This window comes from Cervus elaphus, chromosome 5 (genome assembly GCF_910594005.1).
Source record: "Cervus elaphus chromosome 5, mCerEla1.1, whole genome shotgun sequence".
NCBI classification, from domain to species: Eukaryota; Metazoa; Chordata; class Mammalia; order Artiodactyla; family Cervidae; genus Cervus; species Cervus elaphus.
Window position 1 is genome coordinate 32,333,755 of NC_057819.1, and position 20,826 is coordinate 32,354,580.

General features: G+C 40.9%; 1 long non-coding RNA gene across 1 annotated transcript; it reads left to right on the top strand.

Annotated features, from left to right (window-relative positions):
- The first annotated feature begins 16,253 nt into the window (after positions 1-16,253).
- On the top strand, positions 16,254-19,112 carry LOC122693307. The gene is made up of 3 exons (XR_006340859.1): positions 16,254-16,294; positions 16,778-16,889; positions 18,232-19,112. It is a non-coding gene; the product is annotated as an uncharacterized LOC122693307 (long non-coding RNA).
- The last annotated feature ends 1,714 nt before the right edge of the window (positions 19,113-20,826 follow it).

Genomic DNA, 20,826 nt, shown 5'->3' on the forward strand with positions numbered 1-20,826 from the left:
ACACATCTACTAGCACCATGATAGTTCCCAGATTGACCAGCAAGACTGAAAATTAGGCAGTGGCCCAATTTCTGAAAATCTCCATTCCCTGCCCCAAATAATCGGAACAATCCTCCCACTTATTGGCCTATGAAATTACCCAGCCCCAAAAACGAAACATACCATATTTTAAGGCCCTTCTCACCTCCTGGGATGGTTCACACTCTGTCTGTGGTGTGTGTTTCTCTCTAAATAAATCCACTTCTTATCCATCACTTTGTCTCTCACTGAATTCTTTCTGAGATGAGACAACAACAACAACAAAACAAAAAAAAAAACAAGAACAAAAGCTTTTTAAAAAAAGGAGTTTTAAAATCTCTGGGTAGAAATATTCTACCCTTTGATGTAGAAAGTACATGCTCTTTTTTTTTTTTTTTTAATCACACTCTCTTAAAAAGCATATAGGGCTTATATTCATATATGATCTCCCCTCTCTATATATATCCATACAGAAAAATATTTTGCTTCAGCTGTACTCAGTATTGGGGCCTCTCTGGTGGTTCAGATGGTAAAGAATCTGCCTGTAATTCAGGAGACCCAGGTTTGATCCCTGAGTTGGGAAGATCCCCTGAAGGAGGGCATGATAACCTACTCCAGTATTCTTGCCTGAGAATCCCACAAACAGAGGAGTCTGGTGGGCTACAGTCCATGGGGTCACAAAGAGTCAGACACAACTGAGTGACCAACACACTTTGTACTCAAGTTTACAACCTTGAGAGATTCTCTGTTTCTTTATGGTATTCATTATATTACCCTACTGATTTTCAACCTTGGCTTCAAATGATCTCTCCACCAAACCCCTCCAGTCTTTTTGGCAGGTGAAGAGTTATTTTTGTACATTGTCATTTAGTTGCTCAGTTGTGCCCGACTCTTTGGCGACCCTATGGACTGTAGCCACCAGGCTCCTCTGTCTATGGGATTCTCCAGGCAAGAATATGGAAGCGGGTTGCCATTTCCTTCTCCAATTTTTGTACATTATATGACACTATATGGTATTGCTCTTTCTTGCCTGGTTTCTTTGATGCAATGTAATATATGCAAGAACATCAGTGTTGTTGCTTGTGATTGTAGGTTGTCAAATCTTGCAAGTGTATAGGATTTCATTATATGAATACTCAATACTTTATGTATCTGCGCTACCATTGGTGGACTTTTGGGTAGTTTCCAGCTTTTGTCCATTTTGAATGCTATGGATGTTCTAGTCCATGCCTTTTGGAGATCATATGTACATATTTCTTTTAGGTATATACCTAGGAGTGAAACAGATGGATTGTAAGATTTGCCTATATTTTGGCTAAGTGTATATAGAATGTATTTTTAAATTAACACCAAAGCACATGACTCACCATTTGAAACCCTCACTGACTTGCTTTTATAGTGTTTTTTTTTTTAAGTGAAAACACATAACATGCTTTTCCAAACCTAGCATTAAAATCAATACTTAATTTTTAACACAGTCTTAAATTCTAAATGCATACTTCTGAATATCTAAACTGTGTGTTAAGCAGATGAATACATTCTACTGACATTTCAGATCTCTAAAAACCGACAATCTATTAATATAGCCATTACTCCAGGACACATTTGGATAGAGTTCTTAGAGATCTTAGATCATTTCTAAGCTCACTTGAAGGACACCAATCATTAACAATCATGTTTGCATTTTATTCATAAATGTGGATATAATTTATGATAAATATTTTCTTTAAAAATGAATGTGTATTAGTTTCATTGTTAGAGTAGGCTTTATTCCAATCTCTGCTTAAAAAACACACTATTTTCACAATATTGAAATCTACTCTTAGGTCATCTGTACCATCATTGCTACAAGATATTTTTTTGAATTATCAGAATTATTTTCTTCAAAGAGAAAAATGATCAAATTCTGCTCTTATACATCCTTTTTAAAAACATTAGTTAATTAATTAATTTTTGACTGGACTGGGTCTGCATTTCTGCCCATGGGTTTTCTCCAGCTGCGGTGAGCAGGACTCCTCTTCCTTGCAGTGCTCCAGCTTCTCATTCTGGTGCCTTCTCTTGTTTCAGAGCACAGGTTTCAGGTGCATGGGCTTCAGTAGTTGTGGCTCACAGGTTTAGCTGCCCCTCAGCAGGTGGAATCTTAGTTTCCTGACCGGGGATCAAACCCATGTCCCCTGCATTGGCAATTGGATTCTTAACCACTGGACTGCCAGGGAAGTCCCCACTGCATACATCTTACACAGGTTTTACATCTAATACACTCAGCTATGCAGTGCCTGACTATAGGATCCTGTGTCTAATTTGTTCTCTGCATTCAGTCTTTTTCTCCCATTTACATATTTGTCTGAATGCTTTTCCCTCTCTTTTGAATATTTTTTTTTTTGTCCAATTCCCGGCCTGGCCTACCTACAGCCAGACAACTCAGCTCCTAGTAGGTAGCCCCTTCTCATTCTGCAAATGTCACTTTTTTGGGGAAGCTTCTTAAGATGGCAATTACTTATGTTAAGTACTTCCATTTTATTTTTTCTTCTTCTACCAGTTTTTTTTCATAGCACTCATGGCAAATTTGAAACTCTACACTTATTTTTCTTTTTTGCTCATCTGTGTCTTCTTCTAGCCTTGGGGTACTTTTAAAAATGCATATGTGTGTACTCCACTCCCAGATATCACAGTATAATTAGTTTGGTGGGGAATCCTGGCCTTAAAAAAAAAACAAAAAAAACCTCTCAAGTTAATTAATGTGTCACATGCACAGCATTATAAATACTGGAGGTATGATATAAACAATTTTTAGTGATTGATGTATGCAATTCAAGGGGCTTCCCAGGTGGTGCAGTGGTAAAGAATCTGCCAGCCAATTCAGGAGATGCAAGACTTGGGTTAGATCTCTGGGTTGGGAAGATCCCCTGGAGTAGGAAATGGCAACCCGCTCCAGTATTCTTGCTTGGAAAATTCCATGGACAAAGGGCCCATGCGTCCATGGAGTTGCAAAGAGTTGGACATGACTGAGCGAACAGCGTACCAGCAATCCAAAATACTTGGAGCTCACTGGGATGGCCCAAATAATACCTCATTTTATGTAGGTATTATAGGGACCAGTGTTACACAGAATCTCTGAGTAAATTTCACCGTTATACAACTGGTTACTGCTATAGCTAAGATGATTCCAGTTTCCAATCTCATTGCTTTTCCACTGTGTTGCAAACTCTGAGTGTTTCATATTCTAGTTATCTGCACATGTCTCCCTGAATTGTAAGAGCTTGGACTGTGTCTGCTTCATAATTTCACTCTTCTTAGAACCTGTTGCATGTAATCCTCTGCTTAGCACATTGTCAATAAATGTGTTGAGAGCAAATAATACGACAATGAAAATCACTTGCATGACACCTATATAATGTACTTCTTTGAGCTGGTTTTGACACTGTATATCTTGGGCATTGATATTTCATTATTTCAGAATCTTTTTCTTTGTACAATAAAGTGTTAAATTAGTTTTAAGAGTCTTGAAGTCAAAGAGGTTTGAGGATGTTTGAAAGTACAGTACCGTGTCTGGAGTATTAAGTGTCAGTAGCAAGAGGGATTATCTTGGTCCATGGTTGAACTATTTTTAGCCACATTATTGGGCAGTGTCAGAGTATAAAGAATCTCCTTAATCAGACTTGTCATTTCAATAACTACACATACCATGAATTTAGGGGCATCATTTGACTCACTGTATTTTGACTTAAATTAAAATGAAAAAAATCATTGTATAGTTAAGTAGTTTCTGATGATTTGTATTTTGTAAAAAAGGCAAAACAAAACAATAGTTAAACACTGAAGCTACTATCTTAAATTAATGAGGTAGTTCTGACTTTAAGAATTTTGGTCTGGGCTCTTTCCAAACAGAATGAAAATAAAATTCAAGGAATTTTGTGGTTGGAAATATATGGTAAACACCTTCTCTTAGCTGGTCTGGAGGTTAGGTTTCTAAGAAATAGAGTACTTGGTAATTTTTTCTCTGGCAAGATTAAATTCCATTAGAAAACAGAAGGTTAGGGGAAAACAACTGAAATAGCATTATAAGTTTTTCTTTAATGTCAATTACATCACAATAAAATTATTTTAAAGGAAAACACAATTAATAAAAAAAAATACAGAAGGAACCCATTTCATTGATATAACAGTCTGCTCCAGAATCATCTTCTTTAATTGATCAGGAAATATTGCTCTTGGCTTGATGATCTGCTGTAGCCATAGGTTTTATTTCATACGAAATATGCTTCATTGAAAATTTTCCAAGCTTGTCTTTGCTGGCTTGAAAGGTAAGGTCTTATGCTCTTGCATTCTTGTTCTTGCAAGTCTTAGCAAAATGCTAAGCTCCTCACAAATTATTGTGGTACCCAAGGGCATGCTTTCCAGGCTTGATCTTCTGGCCATTTTTCTGGACAGTTAAGTAGAGACAAATCTTTCTGCACTTCTACTGAGCCTTGGCCTCTTGAGAAGCAAGGATTGGGGGCAGGGGTAAGCATGTGCAAAGAAGAACTTCAAACCCATGGAATAACAATAAAAACCTGACTGTCCCAAAACCACTGCTGAAAAGAGTTATAGGATCTTGACATGTCACCCTTTCCACTCTTAAGGTCCTTGAGAGCTATGCTTTTTTCCTCTTTACACTCCTAGCTCTTGTTAGAATGTTAAGTGACTATCAGTGCTTATTATGCAATTGTTGAATGAATTATGCATGTGACATTGGAAGAGTATTAAAAAGGAATAGCCCCTTACTTGTCTCTTGCACCTTTGCAAATTACCTTTTCTCTGTAATTTTTGCAATCCCCCTCAAGAAGCAGATCAAGTCAGAAAGCAAATTAATTTTTGCTTCTCATTGTCAGTGAGAATTTACTCTGGAAGTAGTTTATCCACTGAATGAAATTTAGGGCACGTCCCTTAACTTCTCTCGTCACACTCAGGGAATAAAATTGGTCAGTAATTAAAATGCCCAGTTGCATTAACAGTTAAAACTTCAATTCTAATTCCACTAGAAGGGAAGTGGCAGGAGACGGGGAGAGAGGAAGAGCCTGGATTCTGATCTGGCGCCGGTTTTGGCCTGAGTTCAAAGCTTGTTCTTTTTCTTGTGTTCCTTCCTCAGCTCCATCTCTTAGGATTTCTCACCAGCAGCTCCTAAGGCTCCCAGCTAATGCCTCTTTGCTCCTACCAGGCGCTTCATGGTAAATAAATTCACGTTCTCTGCCCAAGTGTCTTTCTGTAGGGCATGCAAAGCAGCCACTCCTTATTTGATTAATCCTTACTCTGTATTTTCCAGGGCGTGTACTGAATCACCAAAGACCCTACATGACATGAATCTTCTTCTACATCCCTCTTGGCATGTGATGAAAGGAGTTTGCTTGGGATTGTCCTGGTAGCAAGGAACACTCCCAATCCCTGGAGCCCCTCCCTGGGAAGCAAAGTCCTGGTTTTCAGCAGAGGGCATGGCAGACTGGGAGAAAAACACAAAACTAATGTGAGTTTGGGGGCACAACCCCCCTCCCCCCCAAATAAGGACTGAAAACAACATAATTTCAGTGTTGAACAGATATGGGCGCAGATTAGCCTTCTCTTTTAATTGCTGTCACATGACTCGTGGGGCAAAACAATACATCATTCATTATAGCATCATTCCAGGTGCTAACAAAGACTCTCTCCTTGACCAAATTTTAATCAGCCTCCTCTGAGCCCTCTTCTTAACTAGTACTCAACTTTGGCTCATGAGAACTGCAGAGACTCAGCACCAGTGACTTTATCTACTCCCACATTAAGAGATTTGAACAAACACAAGTCTAGTTTCTAATAGCTCAAGGTCACAGGCCTAAGAGGACTCCAGCTACGTTAAGAACCTTCTTGTGAAAGCCCAGCCCTACCAGAAGGATTTACTGTCTGCTCCAGCCAATATTTCCCTGTAGGACCTTGACTTTCCTTTTCTTAGAAGTGTTTCCTTAAAAAAAGAAAAATACAAAAAGCTTGCAATTATAAATCCTTTCAATATACATTTCCAATGTGTCTTTTACAACTCAAGGGTGTCTTTCTGAAGAACCTGGGAGGGGGGTGTCATCCCTTTGAACTGTAATCATCAAGATAGGACCCCTGCCTCCCCATGTTTGTTGGGGGTAGGAACCTAAGCTTGATAAGCTAATCACGTGGACTTTCTCCTTTCAAGCCTTCAGAGTTTTTCCTTTAGCTCATCCTAGCATGTCAGAAGCCTCCTGCCTTTTGTATTGGCAAGATTGTTTTTTCACAATTCATATTTTATCTTAAAAAATTTTTCAGTTTTACTGAGGCATAATTGACATATAAAACTGTAAGTTATTTAGTGAACACTGTGGTGATTCTGTTCATTGATTAGTGAACACATACACATTGGGAAAGGAGTCCCCCCATGAAGTTAATTGTCACATCCATCATCTAATAGATTTATTTTTCTATTGGTTTTTAGAATATTTAAGTTTTACTCTTAACATTTCAGTTATACAATACAACTGGCCTTCTATATCTGTGGGTTCCACAAATGAGAATAGAAAATATCCAGAAAAAAGATTGCAGAAAAGTTCTAAAGAACAAAACTTGAGTTTGCATCATGGTGGTGACTATTTGCATAGCATTTATCTTGTATAAGTTATCACAATAGTCTTGAGATGACTTAGTCTTAGATTATATGCAAATACAGTTGCCCCTTGACGGTTGAGGGCTTTAGGAGTGTCTACCCTCCACGAGTTTAAAATCCACGGTGACTTTACAAGCAGGTGGCGCTAGTGGTAAAGAACCCTCTTGCCAAGGCAAGGTAGACATAAGAGACGCTGATTTGATCCCTGGGTTGGGAATCCCCTGGAGAAGGGAATGGCAATCCACTCCAGTATTGTCTCCTGGAGAATCCCATGGACAGAGCAGCCTGGAGGGCGCAGTCCATGGGGTTGCACAGAATCGGCACGACGGAAGCGACATAGCACACACTATTCTCTACTGTAGGATTACCGAACAAAATCTCTCCTACTTTTAACTAGCATCTGACTGTTTCTCTTTGACCGTGCGTAACTTTAGTGTGTTATAGTTGTATCAAAGTCCATCTTTGATTTTGGATTGACTGTGCTTTGTACTGAGATGGAGCCAGTTTAATGTTTTAAATTGGGAATGTTGTGTCTGTGTTTTCCAGGGATTCAGTTCATGAAAATGGGAACTATGGCAAAGGCCAATGCCAGCATACCCAGACATCACTGGTAAGGGGAGGAAGGAAAGAGTGGGAGGTATGGAGAGAGTAACATGGAAACATACATATGTAAACATGCCATATGTAAAATAGACAGCCAATGGGAATTTGGTGTGTGACTCAGAGAGCTCAAACCGGGGCTTGGTAACAACCTAGAGGGGTGGGATGAGGAGGGAGGTGGGAGAGGTGTTCAGGTGGGAGGGGGACACAGGAAAACCTATGGCTGATGCATGTTGATGTGTGGTAGAAATCAACACATTACTGTGAAGGAATTATCCTTCAATTAAAAATAAATAAATTTTAAAAAAGAGTAACTATGTCATTTTGATGACAGAAAGATACATAAAAGCAAATGAAGGAGTTGAGCATGCTGCACAAAACAGCATACTATACAATATTTGGAAAAGAATTTGGGTCTGGGCGTGGTGAGGAAGGAGATGTGAAAGCTGTTAATGAAAACTCAATAAACTATCAAGTTAAGAAGAAAAAACTTTATTTGAACCAAACTGAGGACTATAACCCTGGAGACAGACTCTCGGAAGCTCTGAGAACTTTTAGAAGCTGAAAGCACAGTAATATACTTTTTTGAGACTAAGAATCTTACATCAAAATGATATACTGATATTTTACATAAAGTTCACCAAGGATACGTAGCCCAGGTAAGTAGCTGCAAAGTGAGAAACAAGGTCCAATACCCCTTACACAGCTGGGAAAGAAGGTTATTCTTTTAATAGGTTACATTGCTATCATCAAAGAAAAGGGAAAAATTATCTTTAAGATGGAGGAGACACTCCCATCTTTGAGGAGCCCTGGGTAATGCGCAATTCAGAGACATCCTACACATTAGGAAAGGAGGGAAGAGACTCAAACAAACACACAGAGAGAATTTTATGTTCAATTATTCATTTTCCTGCCTTAAAATAGAAATTCTATTTCATCAAACCACATATGGAGCTCAATTCTCACAAGTCTGGGATAAACTCTGAACATACTTTGAAATCAATAAAAAGTTTTATTAATTCCCCCAAGGCACCAAAGGTAGGTGCCTTAGGCATTCTGCAGGAATGAACAGTTAACAGCCATCCTTGATTGTTCTATGAAAACTAGTGGAGCCACATTTCCGAAGTGGAGGTTGCAACTGAAATGTCCAATGGATGAACAAAAGGGAAATTTTTATCACAGACGTTTTGGCCCCTCACAGAGTATACCTGATTCTGCCAGATTTCACTGTAGAAATCATGGTTTCCACACACAGTGTATCAAGGGATGTGTTGAATCATGACTACAAACAATGTTCCTGCTAGCTCTTAGATACTTTGATTCAAGAAAAGGAGTTTCAAACCTTCTTAATCTCTTTTAAGATGCCAATGAAATCACAGAAAATATAGAATAAAAGAGGTACTTCCCTGGTGGTCCAGTGGTTAAGAATTTGCCTTGCAGTGAAGGGGACTCAGGTTTGATCCCTGGTTGGTGAGCCAAGAGCCCACGTGTCATGGAGCAACTAAGCCTGAATGCCACAAGTACTGAAGCCCCGGTGCTCCGGAGCCCACGTCCCACAACTAGAGAGAGTTCATGGCCTCACTTAAAGACCCCGCTGCTGCTAAGTAGCTTCAGTTGTGTCCGACTCTGTGCAACCTCATAGACGGCAGCCCACCAGGCTCCCCGTCCATGGGATTCTCCAGGCAAGACCTCTGGAGTGGGTTGCCATTTCCTTCTCCAATGCATGAAAGTGAAAAGTGAAAGTGAGTTTGCTCAGTCGTGTCCGACTCTTAGCGACCCCATGGACTGCAGCCTACCAGACTCCTCCGTCCATGGGATTTTCCAGGCAAGAGTACTGGAGTGGGGTGCTGTTGCCTTCTTAAAGACCCCGTATGACACAGCAAAGATCCTGCATGTCACAACAAGACCTGACACAGCCAGATAAATAAATAAATATGTTAAAACGTCTATAGTATTGAATACCAAAAATGACAGAATGATTTGGTTCATTTCCAAGGCAAATCATTCAACATCACAGTAATCCAAGTCTATGCCCCAACCACTAAAGCTGAAGAAGCTGCAGGTGAACAGTTCAATGAAGACCTAAAAGACCTTCCAGAACTAACACCCCCAAAAAGATGTCCTTTTCATTATAGGGGACTGGAATGCAAAAGTAGGAAGTCAAGAGATACCTGGATTAACAGGCAAATTTGGCCTTGGAGTACAAAATGAAGCAGGGCAAAGGCTAACAGAGTTTTGCCAAGAGAATGCACTGGTCATAGCAAACTCCCTCTTCCAACAACACAAGAGATGACTCTACACACGGACATCACCAGATGGTCAATACCAAAATCAGATTGATTATATTCTTTGCAGTTGAAGGTGGAGAAGTTCTATACACTCAGCAAAACCAAGACCTGGAGCTGATTGTGGCTCAGATAATGAGCTCCTTATTGCAATATTCAGGCTTAAATGGAAAAAAGTAGGGGAACCATTCAGGTCTGATGTAAATAAATCCTTTATTATACAGCAGAGGTGATGAGCAGACTCAAGGGATTAGATCTGTTAGACAGAGTGACTGAAGAACTATAGATGGAAGTTTCTAACATTGTATAGGAGGCAGTGACCAAAACCATCCCCAAGAAAAAGAAATGCAAGAAGACAAAGTGGTTGTCTGAGGAGGCCTTGCACATAGCCGAGAGAAGAAGAGAAATGGAAGCGAAGGAGAAAGGGACAGATATACTCAACTGGATGCAGAGTTCCAGAGAACAGCAAGGAGAAATAAGACAGCCTTCTTAAGCGAACAATAAAAAGAAATAGAGGAAAACAATAGAATGGGAAAGACTAGAGATCTCTTCAAGAGAATTGGAGATATCAAGGGGAAATGTCATGCTAAGATGGGCACATTAAAGGACAGAAACAGCAGAGACCTAACAGAAGCAGAACAGGTTAAGAAGAGGTGGCAAAGAATACAAAGAAGAACTATACAAAGAAGGTCTTAATGACGGAGATAACCAACAGAGTGTTGTCACTCACCTAGAGCCAGACATCCTGGAGTGTGAAGTCAAGTAAGGCCTTCGGAAGCCTTACTACAAACAGAGCTAGTGGAAGTGATGGAATCCAGTTGAGTTATTTAAAATTCTAAAAGATGATGCTGTTAAAGTGCTACACTCAATATGCCAGCAAATTTGGAAAACTCAGCAGTGACCATAGGACTGGAAAAGGTCAGTTTTCATTCCAATCCCAAAGAAAGACAATGCCAAAGAATGTTCCAACCACCATAAAATTGCCCCTATTTCACATGCTAGCAAGGCAATGCTCAAAATCCTTCAAGCTAGACTTCAACAGTACATGAACCGAGATTGTTCAGATGTACAAGCTGGATTTAGAAAAGGCAGAGGAACTAGAGATCAAATTGTCAACATCTGTTGGATCATAAAAAAATCAAGTGAATTCCAAAACACATTTACTTCTGCTTCGTTGACTACTCTAAAGTCTTTGACTGTGTGGATCACAACAAACTGTGGAAAATTCTTAAAGAGATGGGAATACCAGACCACCTCACCTGGCTCCTGAGGAACCTGTCTGCAGGACAAGAAGCAACAGAACGGGATAAAGAACAATGAACTGGTTCGAAATTGGGAAAGCAGTACAACAAGGCTGTATAGTGTCACTCTGCTTGTTTAACTTATATGCAGAGTACATCATGCGAAATGCTGGGCTGGATGGAGCACAAGCTGGAATCCAGATTGTTGGGAGAAATATCAATAACCTCAGATATGCAGATGATACCATTCTAATGGCAGAAAGTGAAGAGGAACTAAAGAACCTCTTGATGAGGGTAGAAGAGGAGAGTGAAAAAACTGGTTTAAAAATCAACATTCCAAAAACTAAAATGGTGTCATCAATTCCCATCACTTCATTGCAAATAAATGGGGAAAAAGTGGAAACAGTGACAGCTTTTACTTTCTTGGGCTCCAAAATCACTGTGGATGGTGACTGCAGTCATGAAATTAAAAGACACTTCCTCCTTGGTAGAAAAGCTATGATAAACCTAGACAGCATATTAAAAAGCATAGACATCAGTGTACTGACAAAAGTCCATATGGTCAAAACTATGGTTTTTCCAGTAGTCATGTATGGATGTGAGACTTGGACCATAATGAAGGCAGAGTGCTGAAGAACTGATGCTTTCAAATTGTAAGGCTGGAGAAGACTCTTGAGAGTTCCTTGGACAGTAAGGAGATCAAACTGGCCAATCCAACTCATTGGAAAAGACCCTGATGCTAAGAAAGATTGAGGGCAGGAGAAGAAGAGGCAACAGAGGATGAGACAGCTAGATGGCATCACCGACTCAATGGAGATAAGTTTGAGCAAACATCTGGGAGATGATGAAAGACAGGGAAGTCTGGTGTGTTGCAGTTTATGAGGATGCAAAGAGTCGGACATGACTTAGTGACTGAACAACAACACATAATATTGAGACAAACAAAACATTATTGATATTTTATTTATGCAAACTAATAATAGACTTCCTTCATTTTTCTGCATATTCCACAGTGCAAATGTAAATGTTGGCAAATTCTGTTTTATCTATAAATTTCTTACAAAATGAAAAAACCTCACCTGTTCAATGTCTAACATACCTTGTATATAACATTGATAAGGTGGGTGTGCTTTGCCTTCCTGTGACATTGAGGCTTTGTAATGACAGTTTTGGTTACTCTTCAGTTTCCCAAAATGCACAGAGGCAATTCATGAGATTTTGGACTGTGAAAAAATGGAAAACTAGTCCCTTAGACATGCGCCCACAAGCAGGTGTCAGTGCTGTCAACCAAAGGAAAGATGTAAAAATATTGGTCTGCTGTCAAATCAGCAGATTTTCCACTTTACTTTTTAGAATATGGGTCAAAAGTGTGTCTTCCTATAATTTGGAAATACGTTGAGGATAAAAACCAAAAAGGGTTACAAACCAAAATGTATTTGCTGTTTTTCTAAAACTGCTTGATGATCTTTGAAGGGACACAAGAGTCTTTAATAAACATGAGTTGATTGTACCCGGCTGTTCAGTGCTGTGTGGGCTGCAACCAAAATTCATACAGGGAAAAAAAAAAAAAAACCCAAAACGAAAAAAGGCTGATTTCTTTGGAAACACTATTGCTTCAAAAATCAAAATGAAGTCACCAGGAGAAGACAATCAAGTGAAACAGGGATTTCTTGGGAGTTTCCCAGTGGTCCATTGGTAAAGAATCCGCCTTCCAGTGCAGGGGATATGGGTTCAATCGTTGGTCACGAACTAAGATCCCACATTGTTATTGTTGTTGTTCAACCAGTAAGTCCTATCTGACTCTTTGTGACTCCATGGACTGCAGCATGCCAGATTCTTCTATCCTTCACTGTTTCCTGGCGTTTGCTCAAATTCATGTTCATTGAGTCTGTGATGCTATTTAATCATTTTATCCTCTGCCACCCTCTTCTCCTGCTTTCAACTTTTCCCAGCATCAGGGTCTTTTCCAATGAGTCAGCTCTTCACATCAGGTGGCAAGAGTATTGGAGTTTCAGCTTCGACATCAGTCCTTCCAATGACATTTCAGCACTGATTTCCTTCAGGATTGACTGGTTTGATCTCCTTGTTGTCCAAGGGACTCTCAAGAGTCTTCTCTAACACCACAATTCAAAAGCATCAATTTTTCAGTGCTCAGCCTTTTCTATGGTCCAACTCTCACATCTCTAACATGTCTACTGGAAAAACCATAGCTTTGACTATATGGACCTTTGTCAGCAAAGTGATGTCTCTGCTTTTTAATATGCTGTCTAGGTTTGTCATAGCTTTCTTTCCAAGGAACAAGTGTCTTTTAATTTCCTGGCTGTGCTCATCATCCACCGTGATTTTGTAGCCCAAGAAAATAGAATCTGTTACAGCTTTTCCCTTTCTGTTTGCCTTGAAATGATGGGACCTGATACCATGATCTTAGCTTTTTGAATGTTGAGTTTTAAGCCAGATTTTCCACTCTGCTCTTCCACCCTCATCAAGAGGTTCTTTAGTTTCTGCCATTAGAGTGGTATCATCTGCATATCTGATGATATTTCCTATTGTTTTCTTTCAATTATCTATATCTAGCATTTATGTAACAGCAAAGTAAATACTATAGAATCAAAAGTGTTTCAAAAACATCTGTTTTCATTTTTTTATGTTAAAGTAATAACATTTATATGTAAGTACTTATTATCTGATATGTTGTTATGTGGGATTTTGGGTCTTATATGGCTGTGTCATGATTGTGGCCTTAAAGAGTTGAGCATCCTAACCCCTTTCTGTTGGTGTAGAATTATAGTTGGCAACATCTGTCTTTCTAAAAATATCTCTCTTACCACCATGCACACACACACACAGAGCAAGCCCCCCCAGTGTCATATCATGCCCTTGATTTGGGTGGGTACCTCCACAGAAAGTGCTGCTTTGAAATCTTGACCTACACCTTGGTGCCTCAAGCGGTGTTTCTGAGAAGCATCTTTTGAGTTCTTTTCTAAATTTCTAATAACTTTCTCTTACTCTTGGCTGCCCCGTGGATTGCCCTTTCCCTGAACACCAATTTAGTGAAGCTTTGTGAATTCCCTGGCTTTGCATGGTCAGGAATAAGCTCTACAAAGACTGTGGTTCATGCGGTTCATCAGGGAAATGTTGGGGAGATGCACCAATCAGCCCTGGGATGAGCTCACCTGCTTTAACAGATCCAAGAAAACTTTATTTATTTATTTTTATAATATTTACTTATTTTTGGCTGTGCTGGGTCTTCATTGCTTCACCAGGGCGTTTCTCTAGGTGTGGCAAGTGGGGGCTACTCTCTAGTTGCAGAGCTTGGGCTTCTCATCGCAGGGGCTTCTTTTGTTGCAGAGCATAGGTTCAGGGCACACGGGCTTCAGTAATTGCAACATGTGGGCTCAATAGTTACAGATCATGAACTCTACAGGGCTGGCTCAGTAGTTGTGGCACACAGGCTGAGTTGCTCCTCAGCACGTGGGCTCTTCCTGGATCAGAGATGAACCCATGCCTTCTGTATTGGCGGGCAGATTCTTTACTGCTGGGCCACCAGGGTAACCCATGTCTGTGTGCTAAGTCACTTCAGTTGTGTCTGACTCACTGTGACCCTATGGACAGTGGCCTGCCAGGCTCCTCTGTCCATGGGATGATTCTCCAGGTGAGAATACTGCAGGGTTGCCGTGCCCTCCTCCAGGGGATCTTCCCAATCCAGGGGTCAAACCCGCATCTCTTTCGTCTCCTGCACTGGCAGATGGGTTCTTTTCCACTAGCGCCACCTGGGAAGCCAAAAGAGAACTTTATTTACTGTGACGGATGTTTGAAAAGCTGCGCATGTCTATTTCACTGCTTACTTTGCTTACGGTTTTTCAGTATTTAATGTTTAAAAGAAAAACACACTGGATTCATTAACAGAGGCTTTGTATGGTTAACTTTTTTGTGGACTGTGTTCTCTTGAATCTGGCCTCTCTGGGTGTGTGGTTTTTCTTCTCCAGGGGACCAGTCAGCAAAAGCATATTGCTTTCCAAATCTGTTTATATTTTCATGGGTAATATATTTGTACAGTTCAGAATCTAGGGTGTATAAAAAAGTGTAGAATAAAAACTCTTCATTTCCTGTCCTGCCGCCATGACATCCTATCGTTGTCAGCTTCCTTGGAGACAACCAATGATAATCAGTTTCTTGCAAGCCTTCCAAATATATTTCATGTATATGCAAGCAAATATATTCTCTCCTTTTTCTTCCCATGAAAAGGGTAGCTTATTATTATATACCCTGTACTAAACATGACTTTTTTTCTCTTTCAAAATACATCTTGAAGATTTTCAAGAACCATACTTGAATTTCTCATTCTTTCTAATGGTTTCAGAGTATCCATTTTATGGATGTACCCAAAATTACCTAACCAGGTGTTTGTTGAGGAATACATAGGTAATCTAATCTCTCATTGTTACAAATGGTGCTTCAGAAAAGAAGCTTGTGTCTCAAACTTTACCCAAATTTGTGGATATATTTTGTGATAAGTTACAAACAGACTTGATGGATAAGAGGGATGTGTTTTTAAATCTTGCTAGATATTTTAAAATCACTGTCCACAGAAAGTATATTTACAAATTTAACTGCCTATAGAAATTTATGGGAATGCCTATTTCCTATCCTCTTGCTCACATAGCATATTTTAAATTTTTTCTCTTTGCCAAGCTGACCAGTGAATAACTAACATCTTGATAGAGTTCTAATATACACTTCTTATGAGTGAGGTTGAACATTTATTAGGCTCCACTGCTGCTGTATAGCAAATTACCATGGATTTGTGGTTTTAACAACACAAAAATCTATGATCTCAGTTTCCGTGGATCAGGAGACCAGGCACAGGTTAGCTGGGTCCTCTGCTCAGGGTCTCACCAGGCTGAACTGAAGTGATTACTGTCTGCATTCTCATCTGGAGTTTCAGCTGGGAAGGGCTGACCTCTCGGCTCTCATAGGCTGAAAATTCAGTTCCTTGCAGTTGTAGGACTGAAGTCACCGTTCTTTTGTTGCTTTTCAGCAGGGAGATCCTCTCAGGCCATAGAAAGTGCCACCACTCAGAGCCATGAGTCCCAAAACACAGCAGCTTACTGACTCAAAGTTGGCAGGAGAAAGGCTCGCCTTGGTCTGCTTGGATAGAGTCCTACAGGACGTGTTGCCACCAAATGAGGGACCGTCTGCCATCTTGCTTTGTAAAGTAACTTATGTAAGGGAGTGGCTGTCCCATCAAATTCACAGCTCTGTGCACACTCCAGGGGGTGGGATTACTGAGGCCGCGCACCCCACAAGGCATGAGTTCAGGGTCATTTTAGAATTCTATCACAAGAATTTTTGCTTAAGTTTATTTTTATTAACAATAATTATTACTTTAGAATATTTATTTCTTTATTTTTATCGTTTGTCTCTTGCATCTTGTGGGATCTAGTTCCCTGACCAGGGATCAAACCCAAGCCCCCTGCATTGGGAGATCAGAGTCTTAGCCACTGGACCACCAGGTAAGTCCTCCTTAAGTGTAGAGGCCCTTTGTAGTTCCATTCTGTAAGCTTTCTTTTGTTATTCCTTGTCTATTTTTTCGCATATTCTGAAAATAGCAAGACTGCAGAAATGAGTACAGGACAAGTACGGGGAGAATCCAGTGGACAAGCTTTGCTTGTCCTTCAGAGAAAGGCAAGTGGGTGAAGAGATACCTTTCTCTGAGAATCCACTTTGGAGGACCAATGTTTTGTCAAATAGGCCAATCCTCCGTCTCTGAATCCCTTCTCTAACTGAGGATGCACTCTTTGACTCCTGTTACTCGCCATCGATATCTTAACGGGGAGTGGGCTGTGAGAAGCAGATTCTATTTCAACACTAATTTAATATCAGAACTCTTCTATCAGTATATTTTATTGAAGAATAGTTGACTTTGTGCTCGCTTCGGCAGCACATATACTGAAGAATGGTTGATTTATAATGTGTTAAATTGTTCTACACTGAAGGTCGTCAGGAGACCAGCAGGTCTGTTTATGCCCTGGGAGATGCTGGCAGCAAATGCCTCAGCCACCTGAGTCAGCAATGCTAGGCTCACCCCTGGCCCAGGGGCCTGTGCAGGTAAGACAGTGCGAGGGAAAGCAGAACCTCCAATCACAGAATCCCCAAGCACCCAAGGGAATCCAAATGTTATCCTCCTGTTTTTTCCTAGAAGCAATAACCTATCCCTGCCTCCAACCCAGAGAAATGAGAGTGATCTCAATTTGAACGAAACCTCTCCTAGTGGAGTCTCATGCATCAGGCACGGTTAGCTTCCACACTCCAACCTCACTGTCTTCCATGGGTCCCCTTGATGAAGCAGCATCATCATCCTTGATGCTTGATCACCCCTTGATGCTGCTGCTTCTGAAAACGGAAACGCCTATGTCTCACAGGCTGCAGAGAGGCAGACGGATAGGAAAGCACAGTGCTTGTGAGATGTGGGTCAGCACAGCTACTATAGCCAAGGGCTGACTTGGGAATCTCCACAGATATCTCAGTTCAGCAGATAATGAGATTTTATAAGGAAAGCATCCAGCTAGGGATGGGCCCCCTCTGACTATGCTACTTTACTTTTCAAAATATCCCTGGGGTTCTCCAGTGCTTATAGAGTCAAGCCCCAAATCCATGAGCCCGCTGAAACCAAACTCTAACCATGCTTGCCAGCCACTGGAGTCTCCTAGAGATGCGTGTGCAACTGGCAAGTGGAATTCACATCCTGGGGGTGAACCTTTGATCAGAATCCCCTTTCCACTGTGACACGAGATAAGATTCCGACCTCAAATGCATTCTGTCCCCCCAGATGCAGCCGTGGGCTGCACTCAGCAGTGGTCAGCTTGGCCACATCCTCATCCTGGCCCCCCTCCCTTCCCTGCCCCCTCCTGCCCTCACTTCTGCTCCCCAATACAGCAGTAACAGTGCATGAGGGGTTTCCTGCCTCAGGCTCTGCTTTCTGGAGAACCCAACTAAGACATCCTGATTTCCACCCGTCAGAACACTCACCACTAATTTAATCATTGTATTTTGAGGACATTATTTGTTTGAGGCCATAGAAGATTCTTCAGAAAGAAAAGGGCTCATAGTTCACAATGGATTTGAATACTGGTCCCATCACTTACTGGCTGTGTAACTTTGAGCAAGTTGCTGTGGTGGATACTGTGAATCAGTTTTTCCAAACATCATTCTACACAACCTCTAGTGGGGCACTGGAGGTTGAAATGTGTATTTTCTTTTATTCTGTTGTTTTTTTTAAATTATTTTATTATACTTATTGTTACTTTTTTTTATTAATACTTTTGTGTGTGGCATGCAGTTTCTTAGTTCCCCGACCAGGGACTGAACCCGAGTCCCCTGCATTGGAAGCATGGAGTCTCAATCATTGGACCTCCAGAGAAGTCCCTGAAATGGGTATTTTTCTCCACAGTGATGCAGCTAGTATTCTGGATGTGAGTCAGATGTGTGAGACTTGAAAGGCAGAATTGAATTGGAGATCATCTTCCTCCTTCTTAGCTTCTCCTGGTGAGCAAGCCTGCGATGACTTCCCTGTGACGACGCTCTGTTATCCTGGGTGTCGAGAGGCAGCCACAGTGACAGAGTGGTCTGCATGCTTGCTCTCCATACCCCTGGTCAGAACGAAATGAACAGGCTGCTATTTTTAGTTGGTAAAAGACTATCGGCTGAATAACCAGTGAATCTGAAGGTAGAACTTTCAAAACAACAGCTTTCAAGGAGCAACACCTGAACTGGCCCTGAGATTGGAGTAACTGCAAAAGTCAGCATGAGTAGTGATTCCTCTTTTGGAAATAATGCTTCTCCTTCCTGGAGGACATCCTTAGAGCATACTCTCAATACTACTGTCTGTCACGATATGACTGGGGAAAGCACTTGAACTCTTTCAACTGTCTCTGTCTACAACATGCCAGTGATGATCCTGACCCTGGGTGAGGTCGTGGGTGCAAGAGTATCTTTGGCAGACTGTCTGCCAGAAAGTCCTTGGCTGTAAGCATGTCTGTCCACGTCTGTGTCTGTGTGTAGATGGATCCATGTGGGTCTATATGTATGTATCTGGATGGATCTTTCGTGTCTGTAAATAGTTAGCTGGTGTATCTGTGTGAGTTTCTAGGAACACATGACTGTGTTCATGACCAAATTTGTATGCACATTGCTGGTGGGTATATCTACCTATGTTGTGGGTGTGTGTGTTGTGTATGTGATGGTGCATGTAGTGTTGGGCAATGTCTGTGCATCGATATGTCTTTGTCTGCACATTCTTTATCTGAATGATTTCAGATGAATACACCTAACTTTGTCATCAGGTCGACCAGCTGTCTTCCTATATTTGTGTGTGGAGTGTGTGTATTTGTGTATACACAGTACACCCCCACCCCTGACACACACACACACTATCCCCTAGTGCTCACCAGAAGAAAGCGCCTTGCCCACTATATCTCAGCAGGACCTGGACTGCCTACAATAAAGCTGGTTTGTGGCTTGGTCCTCACATCCACATGACCAAGTTTCCACGACTGTCCTTGAGCGGCAGAGGAGTATTGTGCCTTCTGGAGTTGGGAACTCAAGCATTAGAGAGCATTGTGCAGGCTCCAACCCACAGGAAGTTCTTAATAGTGGGGGGTGAAATATACACCCCCTGGAGGCGGGAACACCATCACCAGGGGGTGGGCAGGACGGTGAAGTGGAGGCTCCTTACACCACATTTCTCTTTGGTGTCAGTTGGCAGTTGATGGAGACGGAAGAAACCTTCCTTCTGGCCTCTTCGTGTGAGGGTTTCTGCCCCTGAGAAGCTGACCCCAGAGTATGCTATCTTCCCATGTGGCTCTGTATAGGAAATGCTGGGGCTGCCAGGACCCCACTACCCAGGGGCAGTTTGTGGGAGATGTACTTCACGCCAGGCGCTGAACTAAACCCTTTATACACTATCTCATTTGATTCTCCAAACTCTGTGAGATGGATACTATTACTGTTTCCATTTTAAAAATGAGAAAACTGAGGTCTAGTAAAGCTAAATAACCTGCCCAAGGTCACACAGTTGAGAGGTAGTAAAGTCAGCTTTTGAATTAATTCATGCAGTCTAAATTCAAAACACTATTCATAATAATTACAGGGCATTTCGTGGTCTCCTGCCTCCATTTTGCAGAAGACATGAAAGTAGGTGGCAGGCTGCTTGCTAACAATTTGAAGTAAGATAAATGTAAGGAAGATGTTGGTGCCTTAAAAAAAATCTTAAATTTTTAGCAAGGGTGCAAAGTCTATACAGTCTTGCCAATACACGATGTTGGGACAATTGGAAAATGATTTTGGACCTAGGAGTCCTTGTACTGGCAAACTATTCATTGAGTGTGAGGGTGGGGCCCAGGCATTTTCAGACGTGCAAACATTTCACTTCCTGTATACGCTTTCTCAGGAAATCACTGGAGAATGCGTTCCCATCAAAACTGTGGGAAAAAAAAAATAAGAAAAAGGACCACACAACACCCAGGAAATGGCGTTTCGCTATAGGAAAGCAACAAATGAAAAATTGTGGCTGACAGCTGAACAGGAGGTCTGGAAACACCAATCCATACAAAAATAAAAACACTGAAAATTTTAGGAAGAGGTATTCAGGGCAAAAACACACACATACAATACTTTGATGATTTGGACCATGGAATAAATAGGTCTGAGAGAAAATAGTTTTAGAAAACGAAGTAAATGAAAAAAAGTGAGGAAATAATTGACTCCAGAAAAAACATGTTGTACACAAAGTAAACAGAACTGGAGTATGCTACTTCATTCAAGAGTGAGTGTATTTAAAGTTACAATAAGGTGGATAAACATTGATTTAATAAAAAATTATCATACAGCTGTATGTGTCGATGCAGAATAAAAACCTTAGCTAAAAAAAAAAAAAAACCTTAGCTACTACTGTAAGCAGTCAATACGTAAGGTGCAAAATGAATGAGTCAAGGGATATTGATAAAAACAATATTTATAAAAAAGGAGTAAAATAATACAAGCAGTA